At 47.7% G+C, this 17,882-nt stretch overlaps 1 long non-coding RNA gene across 1 annotated transcript in view; it reads right to left on the bottom strand.

Annotated features, from left to right (window-relative positions):
• Nucleotides 1-465: 465 nt before the first annotated feature.
• Nucleotides 466-17,882, bottom strand: part of LOC148398516 (uncharacterized) — a 50,407-nt gene continuing 32,990 nt past the window's right edge. Inside the window, exon 3 of the long non-coding RNA XR_015858670.1 lies at nucleotides 466-650. This is a non-coding gene — a long non-coding RNA (uncharacterized LOC148398516). The remainder of the gene's footprint in view (nucleotides 651-17,882) is intronic.

Below are 17,882 nucleotides of genomic sequence, written 5' to 3'. Positions count from 1 at the left end.
GATTTTATCAGAAGCATTATTTGGACTTGTCTTCTTCCTTAAGAGGGTCAAGAGTGGCAAGCAGACACTTTCTTTTCTGAAGAGAGCAGCAGCTGAGAGAACTCTCCAGGGAGCTCACAGGCAGCCCTCAAGTGATCTAGCCATTTATTGTTACATTCTTGATTATCAAGGTGAGCTTTTGGGATGACCTTTTTCGTGCGTAATATTGCATTTTTTCCCCCTTTTCTGCCTAGAATTTTTATATAGCAGAATGTTCACACCAGTTTCATTCTTTATATTTAAAAATGACACAGTTGGTGTGTTGGGATCACGCTTTGTTAAAAAAAAAAAAAAAAAGTAAGTGTTGTGGTAGTATAGAAAAATCAGGTGGTGACCTTGGATTTTCTACAGGATAGCATGCAGTGCCTTTGAATAGTGGACGCAGCGGGACTTGCAGGCACCTGGTCAGACGGCTTGGGCGCTCTACAATGCTGTCTGGGGGGTAATTACCACAAAGTATTCTTTAAAAAGACCAGATGGGGATGAAAACCCACCCCACCCTGCCATTTACAACAGAACCCCATTCAATGACATACTTAATCCACCCACTGGTTAGCTCTTTCAAAATCCGCTGTTGTTGGGCTTGTTCCTTTATGCTATCACCCCTCCTCCTGCACAGATAGAGTAAGAGAGCAAGAGGGACAGTGAGAAAGACACAAGTGCCCCATGGGCCTCAAAAAGCATCACTCATTTTCAAATTGTTTCCGCCACAGCAAGTAACAGTAACATTTGTGCCTTTCTTTCTCTCTTCTGTGTATTTCTGCTGCCGTGAAATGTTGCTGCAGCTCTAAGAGGAAGAGTTATTGAGCAGAAGAGGAAAATAAAGGTGGGGGTGGCACACAGCAGATCATGCACACAGCGGGCAGGGTAGCCTTCATAGACAAGGTCAAATCAGAGTTCAAGGTTGATGGTGGCACCAGCCTTGAGGGAGGTGGGCTGGGGAGAGGGCTATCCGGGGGATGGGACGGGGTGGTTGTTGTGGGTGTACCTGTTTTTTTTTTTTTTGTGTGTGAACGCATATCAGTTTCGTTTCCAGCTGGATCCTAGCCCCTCCACCCCAACCTAATCTACTTAACCAGCAAGCACCATCACTTTCCCCAGGAGAATACCACCATTTCTAAATAGCCAAGTTCATCTGCTCATGACATGGTGCAAGCCGATCATTTAATATTTGCTTGATATTCACAAACTTTGAACAGGATAATCGCTTCCTCTTCTTTTTTTACCAAGAATAAATCAGCTGTGCTTGCTATGTCCTTCATTGTTGCTTAGGAAATGACAAAAGTGGTTCTTTTCCCCTTAGTTAAACGAGTAATACTCCTCTGGTACATGTGGAGAGAGTGACACTCACACAAGCAAGTGAAGCAACACAACAATAACACACATACCCTGGTTCTTTACAATATGGTAATTTATAGAGCTAAAAAAATTACATTACTCTCCATCTTTTATTTTTTTAATTGCATAGCATATTTTGTCCAGTAATACTTCGTTTTTCGCTGAGGTTACGTTCCAAAAAGAACCTGTGATGGGCGAAATCTGTAAAGTACAACCCTTTTTTTTTTTTTTTAACCGTTATTATATAGTCAGAACTTTGAAACCAAAGAACAAAACCTGTTTTTGTAAGGGATCAGACAGTACAGCCAAGTGCATAGCGACAGAGTCTTTATTGTAGAAGGGGATGATGGGAATAGCTGGCGCTGGAGCGGCGATCTGGCTGGGGTGGACAAGCAGTCCTGCGGATTTCGGATTGTAACGTCAGTTTCTCAGGGAGAGATGAGCGAAGCATCACGGGACAGACTGACACTCGGGTCTGCGCTGGCGGCGCTGATATAGCGCTGTCCATGAGCCCGTGGCAGGTGACGGCGATTCCACTAACAGGGGGGCGTGGTCCTGTCGCAGGTGGCGCCGGCACGTGACAGTTTTCAGGTCCAAGCGTTTGTTTAACAAAGAGAAGTAAACACTTTCTTACAAATAACTACAGTAAAACAATAATTTTAATGATCAATACAAAGTACCTGCGTGAAGCTGGCCCCCCACCCCACGCAAAATTTAAGGAAAATAGTCTGTTTCGTTTGTGCTTCGTTTGTGCTGGTTTGTGTCGTAAAAAAAATTGTTTGTGCAGTAACGGATTTCTAGTTATAAAAGATTATTTTATAGGTCATCCAGAGTTCACCCAGCCCCCCATCTGCTCAAAATGAACCCAAAATAGTACCTTTCATTTGTGCTGGTTTGTGCAGCAAATATTTTCGTTTGTGCTGCTATGGTTTTTTAGTTAGGAAAGATTATTTTATAATCCCTCACAAAGTTCCTTGGCTACCTGCACACGCAACTGTCCAGATAGAAACCGCTTTGAGCTACCAGTGTGTAGGGCGTCATCACTGTTCTTAATGAAACAGTACAATATTATTGGGCTCTCCGCCACAATTAATGTTGAGAAGGCCATGACTCTCCTTGCAGTATCCTCTGATTTTGATATAATTATGTGAGACCAATGGATAGACCTTGGCTCTTTTAAAAACAAATGTGCAAGGAATTTTGACTGTTTTCCAGATTTGTTCATTTATGATGTGGGTCCTGGTGCCAGGCTTCAAAATTGTATATTCTCTTTTATGGGTTCGACAGTTCTTATCTTTGTATTCAGCCTTTTCCGGAATAAATTCTATCCACTTGTCAAAAGGAATATGAAGCTGAAATGACCGTTCAGGGCCTGATTCCGAGCTTGCTTCACTGCTAGTTTCAGGATCAGTTTCATCATGACTGAATCCCAGAGCTGACGAGATATTGTGTCTGTTTGTTTTTACAAAGGTGTACAGAGCCTTTGCAGACATCTTCTTTTCACTCAGATCTATCCACACAGTAGCGCTTGGAGTGGCAATGTTACCATTTTCAAGTATGGCCTCTTTTGATGAGCAGAGAACTGCAACAATTAAATCATTGTCTACGGCTGGTTGTTTGGGCATCTAGTTGAAGGACACATAAATATAATCAGGATTCATTGCTTGAATAATTAAAATTACACATGCGTGTTCATTATAATTGCTATGCATGGACGGAAAAATTATGCAAAGGGAAAAATATTTTGACATCAAAATGTATCAAGCATGCTTTCTTTCGAAATTTAGTTCTCTTGGTCTGTGCAAATTACACACGTCTAATAAGACAATGTTAGCTAACTAGCTATTCAGACCACCTGGGGTGTTTTTTATTCTATATTGTATGAACTCGTTTTTTTTTTTAAACATTTTGCTTACATTGGTCGATGGTCACTTCACAGAAAAAGACGCTTTCTGTCACTCACTGTTATTAAATCTTTGGAGATAGTTGTGCATTTGTCGCTTGAAAAAGTTGCATGTCTTTGTTTTTCGCCACCCTGTTGCGATATGTCTTACCGGCCTGCAGAGGTCACTTTGTATAGTAATTAGTTGGAAAATACATGAGTAAGAATGGAGGAGTTATCATGATGTCAAGTGAAAAATTGTTAGAATAAAATACATGGCAAGGGTGAATGAAGATACATGATTTTAATAATGAAAAATTACAATGGCACAAACAAATGGTTAATTAACGATCCATGGAGCAAGGATTTGACATCTCTAGAAAATAAATTAATATTAAATAAATGACAAATTGAATGGTTCACTGAGCGCAAACTATTTTTTTTGCGGGACAAACAATCGGTACCATTTGGGGTCCATTTGGAGTTAAATGGGGGCTGAGTGACGTCATCGCTATAAATTAAATGTATAATATCTACGAAACCGTAGCAGCACAAACAAAACATTTTGCAGCACAAACCAGCACAAACGAAGCACAAACGAACGGTACCATTTTGAGTCCATTTGGAGGAAATTGGGGGGCTGGGTGACGTCATCGCTATAAAACAAATGTGTAAAATCTACGAAACCAAAGCAGCACAAACGAAAATTTTTGCTGCACAAACCAGCACAAATGAACGGTACCATTTTGGGTCCATTTGGAGGGAAATGGGGGGCTGGGTGACGTCATCGCTATTAAATAAATGTGTAATATCTACAAAATCGTAGCAGCACAAATGACAAATTTTGCAGCACAAACCAGTACAAACGAAGCACAAACGAACAAACATTTTGGGTTCATTTGGAGCAGATGGGGGGGCTGGGTGAACTCTGGCTGATCTATAAAATAATATTTGAACATTTGGACACTCAGGCGAAGAGAGGGGCGGAGCTGTCAACTGATCGCCACCTGGTGGTGGGTTGGCTCCGATGGAGGGGGAAGTTGCCGCTCCAACCTGGCAGACCCAAACGCGCTGTGAGGGTCTGCTGGGAACGTCTGGCAATAATCCCCTGTCAGGATGAGCTTCAACTCCCACCTCCGGCAGAACTTTTTCCACATCTCGGGGGAGGCGGGGGACATTGAGTCCGAGTCGACGATGTTCTGCGCCTCCATTGTTGAGGCAGCCGGCCGGAGCTGTGGCTGTAAGGTCATTGGTGCCTGTCGTGGCGGCAATCCCCAGGGATGCCGTCAAGCTGAAGAAGGAGTCCTGTCGAGCCATTTTGGACTGCGGGACTCCGGAGGCAGCTGATAGGTATCGGATGGCCAAGAGGAATGCGGCTTCGGCGGTTGCTGAGGCAAAAACCCGGGTGTGAGAGGAGTTTGGCGAGGCCATGGAGAATGACTTCCGGACGGCTTCAAGGAAATTCTAGTCCACCATCCGGCATCTCAGGAGGGGGAAGCAGTGCAACGTCAACATTGTTTACAGTGGGGATGGCGTGCTGCTGACCTCGACTTGGGACGTCGTGAGCCGGTGGGGAGAATACTTCGAAGACCTCCTCAATTCCACCTACACACCTTCCATTGTGGAAGCAGGGCCTGGAGACTCTGAGGCGGACTCTCCAATCTCTGGGGTCGAAGTCACTGAGGTAGTTAAAAAACTCCTCGGTGGCAAGGCCCTGGGGGTGGATGAGATCCGCCCGGAGTTCTTAAAGGCTCTGGATGTTGTGCGGCTGCCAAGGCTGACACGCCTCTACAACATTGTGTGGACATCGGGGACGGTGCCTCTGGATTGGCAGACTGGGGTGGTGGTTCCCCTCTTTAAGAAGGGGGACCGGAGGGTGTGTTCCAACTACAGAGGAATCACACTCCTCTGCCTCCCTGGTAAGGTCTATTCAGGGGTGCTGGAGAGGAGGGTCCGTCAGGAGGTCGAACCTCGGATTCAGGAGGAGCGGTGTGGTTTTCGTCCTGGCCGTGGAACAGTGGACCAGCTCTACACCCTCGGCAGGATCCTCGAGGGTATATCGCCGAACCAGTCCACATGTTTTTTGTGGACTTGGAGAAGGCGGTCGACCGTGTCCCTCGGGAGGTTCTGTGGAGGGTGCTTCGGGAGTACAGAGTGCCGAGCGGTTCGGTCCCTGTATCACCGATGCCAGAGTTTGGTCCGCATTTCCGGCAGTAAGTCGGATTTGTTCCCAGTGAGGGTTGGACTCCGCCAAGGCTGCCCTTTGTCACCGATTCTATTCATAATTTTTATGGAAAGAATTTCTAGGCGCAGCCGAGGCGTTGGGGGGTCCGGTTTGGGGACCTCAGCATCACGTCTCTGCTTTTTGCAGACGACGTGGTGCTGTTGGCTTCTTCAGGCCGTGATCTCCAGCTCTCATTGGAGTGGTTCGCAGCCAAGTGTGAAGCGGTCGGGATGAGGGTCAGCACCTCCAAATCCGAGTCCATGGTCCTCGGTCAGAAAAGGGTGGACTGCCCTCTCCGGATCGGGGATGAGATCCTGCCCCAAGTGGAGGAGTTCAAGTATCTTGGGTTCTTGTTCGCGAGTGAGGGGAGGATGGAGCGTGAGATCGACAGGCGTATCGGTGCAGCGTCGGCAGTATTGCGGACTCTGTACCGGTCCGCCGTGGTAAAGAGAGAGCTGAGCCAAAAGGCAAAGCTTTCAATTTACCGGTCGATTTACACTGCTACCCTCACCTACGGTCACGAGCTATGGGTCGTGACCGAAAGAACGAGATCCCGGATACAAGCGGCCGAAATGTTCCTCCGCAGGATATCCGGGCTCTCCCTTAGAGATAGGGTGAGAAGCTTGGTCATCCGGGAGAGACTCGGACTAGAGTCGCTACTCCTCCATGTTGAGAAGAGCCAGATGAGGTGGCTCGGGCATCTCATCAGGATGCCTCCTGGACGCCTTCCTGGGGAGGTGTTCCGGGCATGTCCCACCAGTAGGAGACCCCGGGGACGACCCAGGATGCACTGGAGAGACTATGTCTCTCAGCTAGCCTGGGAACACCTTGGGATTCCCCCGGATGAGCTGGATGAAGTGGCTGGGGAGAGGGAAGTCTGGGAGTCCCTCCCAAAGCTGCTGCCCCCGCGACTCGACCCCGGATAAGCGGAAGAAGATGGATGGATGACTTGACTTGACTTGGATGGATGAATGGATAGTTTCATAGTACTTGTGCAACTTTGGACAGTGTATAGTTGTTTATTTCATTTTAAAATGGACTAAACATTTACGCTAAAAGTATATATAAGGTCACAGTACAGCATTAAATTTCAGTTGCTCCCTCACTTCTAAAAATATCAGGAATACTGATACAAACTGCAAAGTTCATTCAAAATTGAAAGTACTACTTAATTGTCTGTGAGATAGCGATGGTTACTATGCCTGCTGGTGCAGTATGACTCGATTCACATATGATTAGAATAGTCGACTAATTGTGAATTCTGTTGGTGATTAGTTGACAAACATAATGTTAATTTGTGGCAACCCTAATTACGAATAAAGAGTTGTGTACATAAAGTACAACATTGTCATTAATGAATTATCCTCCATTGGTTCATAGGACACAAAACATTTATCGAAAAATTCATTAGCTTAATTTGAATGTAAAGTATAAACTGCTTAAAAATCACTTTAATGACAAAAAAGAAGACTGACAACATTGTCATTATCAACTGTCGACACTGAAAACAAGTGGTTTTGAGTGGTTTTGCATTTAGTGAGTGTGTTCGGGCAAAAGAAATCAAGGTCAAAATATCGATCCATCCATCCATCCATCCATCCATCCATCCATCCATCCATCCATCCATCCATCCATCCATCCATCCATCCATCCATCCATCCAACCATCCATCCATCCATCCATCCATCCATTTTCTATACCGCTTGTTCCCACGGGAGTCGTGGGCATGCTGGAGTCTACTCTAGCAGTCATCGGGCAGTAGGCGGGGGACAACCTGAACCGGTTGTCAGCCAATCGCAGGGCACACAGAGACGAACAACCATCCGTACTCGCACTCACACCAAGAGTGCTCAATCGACTTACCAAGCATGTTTTTGGGATGTGGGAGGAAACCGGAGTGCCTGGAGAAATCCCACGTGGGCACGGGGAGAACATGCAAACTCCACACAAGGAGGGCCGGAGGTGGAATCGAACACGCACCCTCCTAACTGTGAGGCGGACGTGCTAACCAGTGCGTCACTGACCCACCCAGGTCCAAATATTTGAAGGAAAACTTCAAGTTTAGTTATATACCATTTTAGCTCAAGCTTCCTGTTTAAGTGTGCAAATTTCATCCGCTTAAGCCTCCTCGGATGAGTTTGAAGACATAAAACCGAGAGCCTTTAAGAAAGCGTCACTGAAATCATTTGTGAAATTATCAATTGAGTCAATATAAGAGGCAAATGAGGCAGTTGCCAGAGGCTGTGACTCATAGTTACAGTAGTGGTCATTATGGTTTTTCTGTTACGAAAAGAGGGGTATGAATAATTTTTCCTGTATTGGTGTACAAAATTTAAACAATATCTTTTGTGAACCAAAAGGAAGATTGGTTATGTTTATTATGTGATTGGTTAATTTGTTTTTCTGTCATTTATTGAGAGGTTGTAGGGCTAGGAAAATTGCAATTATTTTTAAACTATAACAGTTCGAAACAATTCCAAATGTCCTTGTGTCAAAGATAACGTGTTTGAGGAAGTCATAAAAGATTAAACTGTAAAAATATAGAATCATGAACAAAATAAAAATAAAAGGAACTTGGGGTCATTCTTGACATGACTTTCATATTTCAGGGTTAAGCAAAATAAACGCACTGAGTGATCATAATAAATATTTTTATCCGGGAAAGCTTTTTCATGGTGACCTGATACAAATTTTAACATGACCTCTTTCTGTTTTGCACTGTACAAGGCAATAGAGGACAAGGCACAGATGCTTAGTAAACCTCTACCCCCACAATACAGCCTCCTGCTCAATGAGAAGCCCTGCGGCTCATGTCCGACCACCGTGTATGTCCTGCCACCTTCTACATCAGTAAATAAGTAATGGTAACATAAAATGCAGAGTGGAACAGGAGCTGTGATTGAATAGCAGTCGGGAGGGTGTGGCAGAGTCTGAAATATTAATGATCCTGATTACTTTACTCAGTTGTAACACATGCCTACTGAATTGTTTCATGGATCAAACTAATCAAAACACAGGGCTTTTATTCATGAGGAAACACTGTTAGTTTAAAAATATTGTGAAAACATATATGTAGTGTTTTGACAAAATCAGGTGTATCTTACAGTAACTGTAAACAGTGATTTTTCCTAAAAAGTGCCTAGAATTCTGACTTTTGTTTTTGTCATATTGTGAAAGATATTTTGTAGTTAGACTTAAAAACTCTTTGGAAAACAATCTTGAGCATCCAAAATGCTGTTTTAAAATCGATCATGCAACAGTAGACACAAAAAGGTTGCAAAACAAAGACGTTTTTTTCTACCCTTGTTAAATGAAACTTTTCGGGGACTATTTGATACATATGGAAAGGCAATGATTGGGTTGGAAAGCCCACAATGATTCTCAAATTAACATGTCGTGGGAAAGTATGCCTAGAACAGGCCTGTTAACACCGATAAATCACTTAAGTCAGAATAAACAATGTTATCAAAGGCTATCAAGTGACTTAATAGAATCACCTCATTGGTTATTAAACCGTTTCAGCCTTCTGAGATAGACCAGTGGCGTTTTTTAGACCCAGTCCAAAAACTGAAGCTAGATGATATATTCATACCAACTATGTTCATTTGTTTTGTTAAATATTGTGTTTGCAAAATAAAGGAGAATGAGATCATAGCTGATGTTGTCATGCATCTGCATGACCACTTCTCTGGACAGCTCATCCCTCCTGCCCCTCCCGTCCCGTCAGCAGTATTTACGCCAACTGCCCGCACCTACGGCTCATTTCCAAACCTGCTCCAAATTTGTTAGACTACCTACATAAACTCCACATACCCAGCCCTGTGTCAGTTTGGTCTGTGTCACTTCGGTCTGTTGCCCGGTCTATTGCCCCACCTTCTTGCCATGTTCCAACCCGGTATGCTACCCATCTGTTGCCCCACGCTGCTATCCTTTACACTACCCGCCGGTTGCCCTGTGGTCAGTTGCCCCGATAAAAAAACTGGGCTAGAAATCAAAGCGTTACTGCTTTAAAATCAGACATTTGGTATCCCCCCAAAGCTCTCACATTCACTCAAGATAATGTACCATTGAACTATATTCTGATATTGTAAATCCATTTTATTCTGCAATTATCTTACCTCGAATTAAGAATCAAATTAACTTTTGTTGGAAGATTTTCAGTACTGTTGAGGATATGAACAGAAATGGGTGCAAAAATGAACCCTATCACCCTATCTCTTAAGGAGAGGCCGGACACCCTGCAGAGGAAACTCATTTCAGCTGCTTGTATCCGGGATCTTGTCCTTTCGGTCACGACCCATAGCTCGTGACCATAGGTGAGGGTAGGAGCGTAGATTGACTGGTAAATTGAGAGTGTTGCCTTTCAGCACAGCTCCCTCTTCACCACGACCGACAGGTACAGAGACCTCATCACAGCAGACGCTGCACTGATTCGCCTGTCGATCTCACACTCCATCCTACCCTTGCTCGCGAACAAGACGCCAAGATACTTGAACTCCTCCACTTGGGGCAGGATCTCATCCCCGATCCGGAGAGGGCATTCCACCTTTTTCGGACTGAGGACCATGGTCTCAGATTAGGAGGTGCTGACTTTCATCCCAACCGATTCCTACTCGGCTGCGAACCGCTCCAGTGAGAGCTGGAGATCACGGCTTGAAGGAGCCACGTCTGCAAAAAGCAGAGATGCAATACTGAAGTCACCAAACCAGACATCTTCAACGCCTCGGCTGCACCTAGAAATTCTGTCCATAAATGTTATGAACAGAATCGGTGACAGGGGCAGCCTTGGCGGAGTCCAACCCCCAATGGGAACGAATGCGACTTACTGCCGGAAATGCAGACCAAAATCTGGCATTGATGATACAGGGACCAAACCGCCCTGATCAGTTGGTTCGACACCCCGTACTCCTGAAGCACTCCCCACTGAACTCCCTGAGGGACACGGTCGAACGTCTTCTCCAGGTCTACAAAACAAATGTGGACTGGTTGAGCGAACTCACATGCACCTTCGAGAATCCTGCCGAGGGTATAGAGCTGGTCAACTGTTCCACGGCCAGGACAAAAACCACACTGCTCCTCCTGAATCCAAAATTTGACCTCCCGAAGGACCCTCCTCTCCAGCACCCCTGATTAGACTTCACCAGGGAGGCTGAGGAGTGTGATTTCTCTGTAGTTGGAACACACCCTCCGGTCCCCCCTCTCAAAAAGGGGCAACACCACCCCAGAGGCACTGTCCCTGATGTCCACGAAAGGCAGGGGTGTCCAACTCATTTTTGTCACGGGCCGCATAGTAGTCATAGTTTCCTTCGGAGGGCCATTATGACCTCATATTATGAGGGCCTTATATTATTTAAGTTACACAATACACTGATGAATAACTAGTTTTGAAATCACAGACTAGTAAAAACTGTTCAAGTACAGTGGAGCCTCGGTTTTCGAACGTCCCGGTTCTCGAACAAATCGGTATTCAAACAAAAAAATTCAAGATTTTTTTTCTTCAGACGTCGGACAAAATTCGGTTGTCAAACCTCGCGAGATGAGCCCAGAGGACCTACATGCCAACTGACTCCGTTCGTTATTACGTTCTCGTTACTCTGAGGATTGCAACAATCATGCCTCCAAAGGAAGCAAGTGGGAGCAGTAAAGCCATCCTACAACACAAAGATGCTCCTAAAGCAATGCTACACTGAGCGCCCGGCGCGCTGCGGTTGCGCGATCGGACCAAATTAAGCTCCCTGCGCACTGAGGTCCACTTGAATTTTGGAAAATACATTAGGACTTCCCCTCCGTGAGTCGTCACCTTATCGTGGTGGAGGGGTTTGCGTGCCCCTATGATCCTAGGAGCCATGTTGTCGGGGGCTTCATGCCCCTGGTAGGGTCACCCATGGCAAACGGGTCCTAGGTGAGGGGTCAGACAAAGCACGGCTCACCCAAGCCCCTTATGACAAAAAACACAAATGGACTTTGTTTTCCCTCGCCCGGATGCGGGTCACCGGGGCCTCCCTCTGGAGCCAGGCCTGGAGGCGGGTCTCGAAGGCGAGCGTCTGGTGGCTGGGCCTTCGCCCATGGGGCCCAGCTGGGCATAGCCCGAAATGGAAACATGGGTCCCCCTTCCCATGGGCTCACCACCTGTGGGAGGGGCCGAAGGGGTCGGGTGCAATGTGAGGTGGGCGGCAGCCAAAGGCAGGGACCTTGGCGGTCTGATCCCCGGCTGCAGAAGCTGGCTCTTGGGACATGGAATGTCACCAAGAAATGGATGTCTCTCAACTTCCTTCGTCTTAACCCAGATAAAACTGAGATGTTGATAATTGGTCCTACTCGTTATCAACACTTATTTAAGGAAACCTCCGGCAGAGCTTTTCCCACGTCCCGGGGGAGGCGGGGGACATTGAGTCTGAGTGGACCATGTTCCGCGCCTCCATTGTTGAGGCGGCCGACCGGAGCTGTGGCCGTAAGGTCGTTGGTGCCTGTCGTGGCGGCAATCCCCGAACCCGCTGGTGGACACCGCCGGTAAGGGATGCCGTCAAGCTGAAGAAGGAGTCTTATCGGGCCGTTTTGGCCTGCGGGACTCCGGAGGCAGCTGACAGGTACCGGATGGCCAAGCGGAACGCGGCTTCGGCGGTTGCTGAGGCAAAAACCTAGGCGTGGGAGGAGTTTGGTGAGTCCATGGAGAATGACTTTCGGACAGCTTCGAGGAAATTCTGGTCCACCATCCGGCGTCTCAGGAGGGGAAAGCAGTGCAACGTCAACACTGTTTACAGTGGGGATGGCGTGCTGCTGACCTCGACTCGGGACGTTGTGAGTCGGTGGGGAGAATACTTCGAAGGCTTCCTCAATTCCACCTACACGCCTTCCATTGAGGAAGCAGGGCCTGGAGACTCTGAGGCGGATTCTCCAATCTCTGGGGTCGAAGTCACTGAGGTAGTTAAAAAACTCCTCGGTGGCAACGCCCCGGGGGTGGATGAGATCCGCCCGGAGTTCTTAAAGGCTCTGGATGTTGTGGGGCTGTCATGGCTGACACGCCTCTACAACGTTGCGTGGACATCGGGGACAGTGCCTCTGGATTGGCAGACTGGGGGGGGGGGGGGGTGGTTCCCCTCTTTAAGAAGGGGGACCGGAGGGTGTGTTCCAATTACAGGGGAATCACACTCCTCAGCCTCCCTGGTAAGGTCTATTCAGGGGTGCTGGAGAGGAGGGTCCGTCGGGAGGTCGAACCTCGGATTCAGGAGGAGCAGTGTGGCTTTCGTCCTGGCCGTGGAACAGTGGACCAGCTCTACACCCTCGGCAGGATCCTCGAGGGTGCATGGGAGTTCGCCCAACCAGTCCACATGTGTTTTGTGGACTTGGAGAAGGCGTTTGACCGTGTCCCTCGGGAGGTTCTGTGGAGGGTGCTTCGGGAGTACGGGGTGCCGAGCCAACTGATAAGGGCGGTTCAGTCCCTGTATTACCGATGCCAGAGTCTGGTCCGCATTTCCGGCAGTAAGTCGGATTCGTTCCCAGTGAGGGTTGGACTCCGCCAAGGCTGCCCTTTGTCACCGATTCTGTTCATAATTTTTATGGACAGAATTTCTAGGCGCAGCCGAGGCGTTGAGGGGCTCCGGTTTGGGGACCTCAGCATCGCGTCTCTGCTTTTTGCAGATGACGTGGTGCTGTTGGCTTCTTCAGGCCGTGATCTCCAGCTCTCGCTGGAACGGTTCGCAGCCGAGTGTGAAGCGGTCGGGATGAGGGTCAGCACCTCCAAATCCGAGTCCATGGTCCTTGATCGGAAAAGGGTGGAATGCCCTCTCCGGATCGGGGATGAAATCCTGCCCCAAGTGGAGGAGTTCAAGTATCTTGGAGTCTTGTTCACGAGTGAGGGGAGGATGGAGCGTGAGATCGACAGGCGGATCGGTGCAGCGTCGGCAGTAATGCGGACCCTGTACTGGTCCGTTGTGGTGAAGAGAGAGCTGAGCCAAAAGGCAAAGCTCTCAATTTACCGGTCGATATACGCTCCTACCCTCACCTATGGTCACGAGCTATGGGTCGTGACCGAAAGAACGAGATCTCCGATACAAGCGGCCGAAATGATTTTTCTCCGCAGGATGTCCCGGCTCTCCCTTAGAGATAGGGTGAGAAGCTCGGTCATCCGGGAGAGACTCGGAGTAGAGTCGCTACTCCTCCACGTTGAGAGGAGCCAGATGAGGTGGCTTGGGCATCTTATCAGGATGTTTCCTGGACGCCTCCCTGGGGAGGTGTTCCGGGCATGTCCCACCGGTAGGAGACCCCGGGGACGACCCAGGACGCGCTGGAGAGACTATGTCTCTCAGCTGGCCTGGGAACGCCTTGGGATCCCCCGGGATGAGCTGGACGAAGTGGGTGGGGAGAGGGAAGTCTGGGAGTCCCTCCTAAAGCTGCTGCCCCCGCGACCCGACCCCGGATAAGCGGAAGAAGATGGATGGATGGATGGACATTAGGACTTTAAAAATATTTTCTAAATTTTAGCGACTGCTCTGTCACAATAATGCGAACAGCGCGGTGCAGTTGCGCGGTCGGCGGCGCGCAACGGCTGCGCGTTCGGCGGTGCGCTGCAATCGCGTGATGGGACAAAATTAAGATCCCTGCGCACTGATGTCCACTTAAATTTTGGAAAGTACATCAGGACTTTAAAAATATTAATATATTAATATATCGGCGGTGTGCTGTAGTTGCGCGATTGGATTGAGGCGAGTCCCTCCTCTTCTTATCAATGTGGAAATCCAAGTATGTACCCCAAGAACTACTTATCGTGACCATCTTTAAGAAAGACGACCGTTCTGCCTGTGGAAATTTTCACAGCATCTTCCTGCTCGCCATCACTGGTTTTTTGCCAGAGTCCTTCACAAACGCTTTCATAAGCTTGGTGAGTCAGTACTTCCAGTCTCAGCACAGTTTTCGACCAGGCGGAGGAATCACAGAGATGATTTGCTGTTCTTGCCAGCTGCTCAAAAAAGTTAGGGAACAACAGCAATCCATGATGATGACTTTTTTTACCTACATAAAACCTTCGATTCTGTCTCTCGTGCTGTCCACTGGGGAGTGCTTGAGAAGTTTGGCTGCCCCAGACACTTTGTCCAACGAGTTTGGGGCCTATATGATGGAATGAGGCGCTCTGTCATTTGTGGTGCCTCTGCGTCACCATCATTCTTCATTGCCACCAGAGTTAACCAGGAGTGCATACTCGCGCCGACACTTTTCTTGCTCTATCTTGCAGCTGTTCTGCAGCATGTCAATACGTCTCACCCCCACTTTGGTGTGCGTTACGTATCAGATACCGGGTGGATGGTGGTCTTTTCAGCCCGCGACATGAAAACCCGATCAGACATCTGAAACGAGAATCTCAGAACTCCAGTATGCTGATGACAGCTGTGCCCAAGCCTCCTCTCCTGCTGACCTACAGGGTTCTACTGATGCTTTTGTGGAAGCATATGAGAGTGCAGGCCTGGATGTCAATGTTGGAAAAACAAAAGTCCTGGCACAATCCCATCCTGGCCACCCACTCCAGCCTTTTGACATATCCATCCACGGCAAATCAGTTGAACAAATGTACAAAATTTGCTATTTCAGGTCTAAGATCAAAAACACCACTGATCTTTGCAAAGATATATAAACAACAGGCTTTTCCTTTCCCACCACCATCGTTCTCCTGGCTTTGCTTACATCGGCTATACCCATGGCAACAGCCGGGGTGGAGAGTCCTGTCTGTCTCTGTTTCCACATTTGCATCTTTTGACTGCCTTGTTTTTCAACTTTCTGGGCCCTCACCAATCATCGCCGCCACAGTCTACCGTCCCTCCTCAAAACCACATAGTGATTTTATCAGTGAATTGTCTTCCTTACTCACTTCGTATTTGACCACTCTCTCATCCAATTTAATTCTGTAGGAGAACTCCTATCCTGCCTCTCACCAGAGACTGTACGTCCTCCCTGGACAGTTTTGGAGTAAAAAAATCAATTGATTCCTCCACCCACACTAAAGGACATACCAGGGATGAGAATGGCAAATGTGAAAAAACACTGAAAAGTCGCCGGGGGTCTGGAGGGGGGGGGGCGATATATACATATATATATATATATATATATATATATATATGTATAAACTTTTTCCTCACCACTTTTTCCTCACCACTTTTCTGGACTGAGATGTCAGATGTTTTTCCTGGGATCTGTTTGAGCCACTCCTCCAGTTTGGGGGTTACTGCCCCTAGTGCTCCAATGACCACAGGTACCACTGAAGTCTTAACTCTCCAGGTCTTCTCCAGCTCTTCTCTGAGCCCTTGATATTTCTCAAGTTTCTCATGTTCCTTTTTCCTAATGTTACCATCATTTGGGATGGCTATGTCAACCACAACGGCTTTCCTCTGCTCTTTGTCCACCACCACAATGTCCGGTTGGTTCGCCATTACCATTCTGTCTGTCTGGATCTGGAAGTCCCAGAGGATCTTGGCTTGGTCATTCTCTACCACCTTTGGAGGTGTTTCCCACTTGGATCTTGGGACTTCCAGTCCATACTCTGCACAGATGTTCCTGTACACTATTCCAGCTACTTGGTTATGGCGCTCCATGTATGCTTTACCTGCCAGCATCTTACACCCTGCAGTTATGTGCTCGATTGTCTCAGGACCTTCTTTGCACAATCTACACCTGGGGTCTTGTCTGGTGTGGTAGATTTGGGCCTCTATTGCTCTGGTGCTCAAGGCCTGTTCTTGTGCAGCCAGGATCAGTGCCTCTGTGCTGTCCTTCAGACCAGCTCTTTCTAGCCATTGGTAGGATTTCTGGATATCAGCTACTTCAGCTATGTTTCGGTGGTACATCCCATGTAGGGGCTTGTCCTCCCATGATGGTCCCTCCAGCACCTCATCTTCCTTTGATGCCCATTGTCTGAGACATTCACTGAGCACGTGATCCGTTGGGGCCTTATCCCTGATGTACTTATGGATCTTGGATGTTTCATCTTGGATAGTAGCTCTCACGCTCGCTAGTCCTCAGCCTCCTTCTTTACGGCTAGTGTACAGTCTCAGGGTGCTGGACTTGGGATGGAGCCCTCCATGCATGGTTAGGAGCTTCCGTGTCTTGATATCTGTGGTCTGTATATCTTCCTTTGGCCACCGTATGATTCCTGCAGGGTATCTGATTACTGGTAGGGCGTAGCTGTTAATGGCTAGGGACTTGTTCTTGCCATTGAGCTGACTTCTTAGGACTTGCCTTACTCGATGGAGGTATTTGGCTGTGGCTGCTTTCCTTGTTTCCTCATCAAGGTTGCCATTTGCCTGTGGAATTCCAAGGTATTTGTAGCTGTCCTCAATGTCTGCTATTGTTCCTTCTGGGAGTGAGACCCCCTCTGTGTGGATTACCTTTCCTCTTTTAGTCACCATGCGGCCACATTTCTCAAGTCCGAATGACATTCCGATGTCAGAGCTGTAGATCCTGGTAGTGTGGATCAGGGAGTCAATGTCCCGCTCGTTCTTAGCGTACAGCTTTATGTCATCCATGTAGAGGAGGTGGCTGATGGTGGCCCCATTCCTGAGTTGGTATCCATAGCCCGTCTTGTTGATTATTTGGCTGAGGGGGTTCAGTCCTATACAGAACAGCATTGGGGACAGAGCGTCTCCTTGGTATATGCCACATTTGATGGTCACGTGTGCAAGTGGCTTGCCATTGGCTTCAAGTGTGGTTTTCCACTGTTTCATCGAGTTGGCGATGAAGGTTCTCAGAGTCCCATTGATGTTGTACAGCCTCAAGCATTCAGTGATCCAAGTATGTGGCATTGAGTCATATGCTTTCTTGTAATCAATCCAGGCAGTGCTCAGGTTGGTACGTCTAGTTCTGCAGTCTTGGGTGACTGTTCTATCCACCAGGAGTTGATGTTTTGCTCCTCTGGTATTTTTACCAATCCCTTTCTGAGCAGTGCTCATGTATTGATCCATGTGCCTGCTGATCTTATCTGATATTATGCCCGACATCAGCTTCCATGTTGTGGAGAGGCAGGTGATTGGCCGGTAGTTGGATGGGACTGTACCCTTTGATGGATCCTTCTGGATCAGGATCGTACGACCTTGGGTTAGCCATTCAGGGTGAGTCCCATCCCTTAGCAGCTGGTTCATTTGTGCTGCCAGGCGCTCATGGAGAGTTGTAAGTTTCTTGAGCCAGTAGCTGTGGATCATGTCAGGGCCTGGTGCTGTCCAGTTTTTCATTCCTGAGACTCTTCTCTGGATGTCTGCCACTGTGATGGTTACTGGGTTCTGTTCAGGGAGCTTGCTGTGGTCCTTTCTCAGAGCCATCAGCCACTGTACATCCTTCTTATGTGATGCCTCCCGCTCCCATATATCCTTCCAGTACTGTTCAGTTTCCAGCCTTGGTGGGTCTGCTCTGCTATTATTCCCC

The sequence above is a fragment of the Syngnathus floridae genome, chromosome 5 (genome assembly GCF_059516105.1).
Source record: "Syngnathus floridae isolate MCC-2025c chromosome 5, RoL_Sflo_1.0, whole genome shotgun sequence".
Lineage (NCBI taxonomy): Eukaryota > Metazoa > Chordata > Actinopteri > Syngnathiformes > Syngnathidae > Syngnathus > Syngnathus floridae.
The sequence above is the reverse complement of the archived record's forward strand: the minus strand, read 5'-3'. Positions and strand labels throughout refer to the sequence as shown.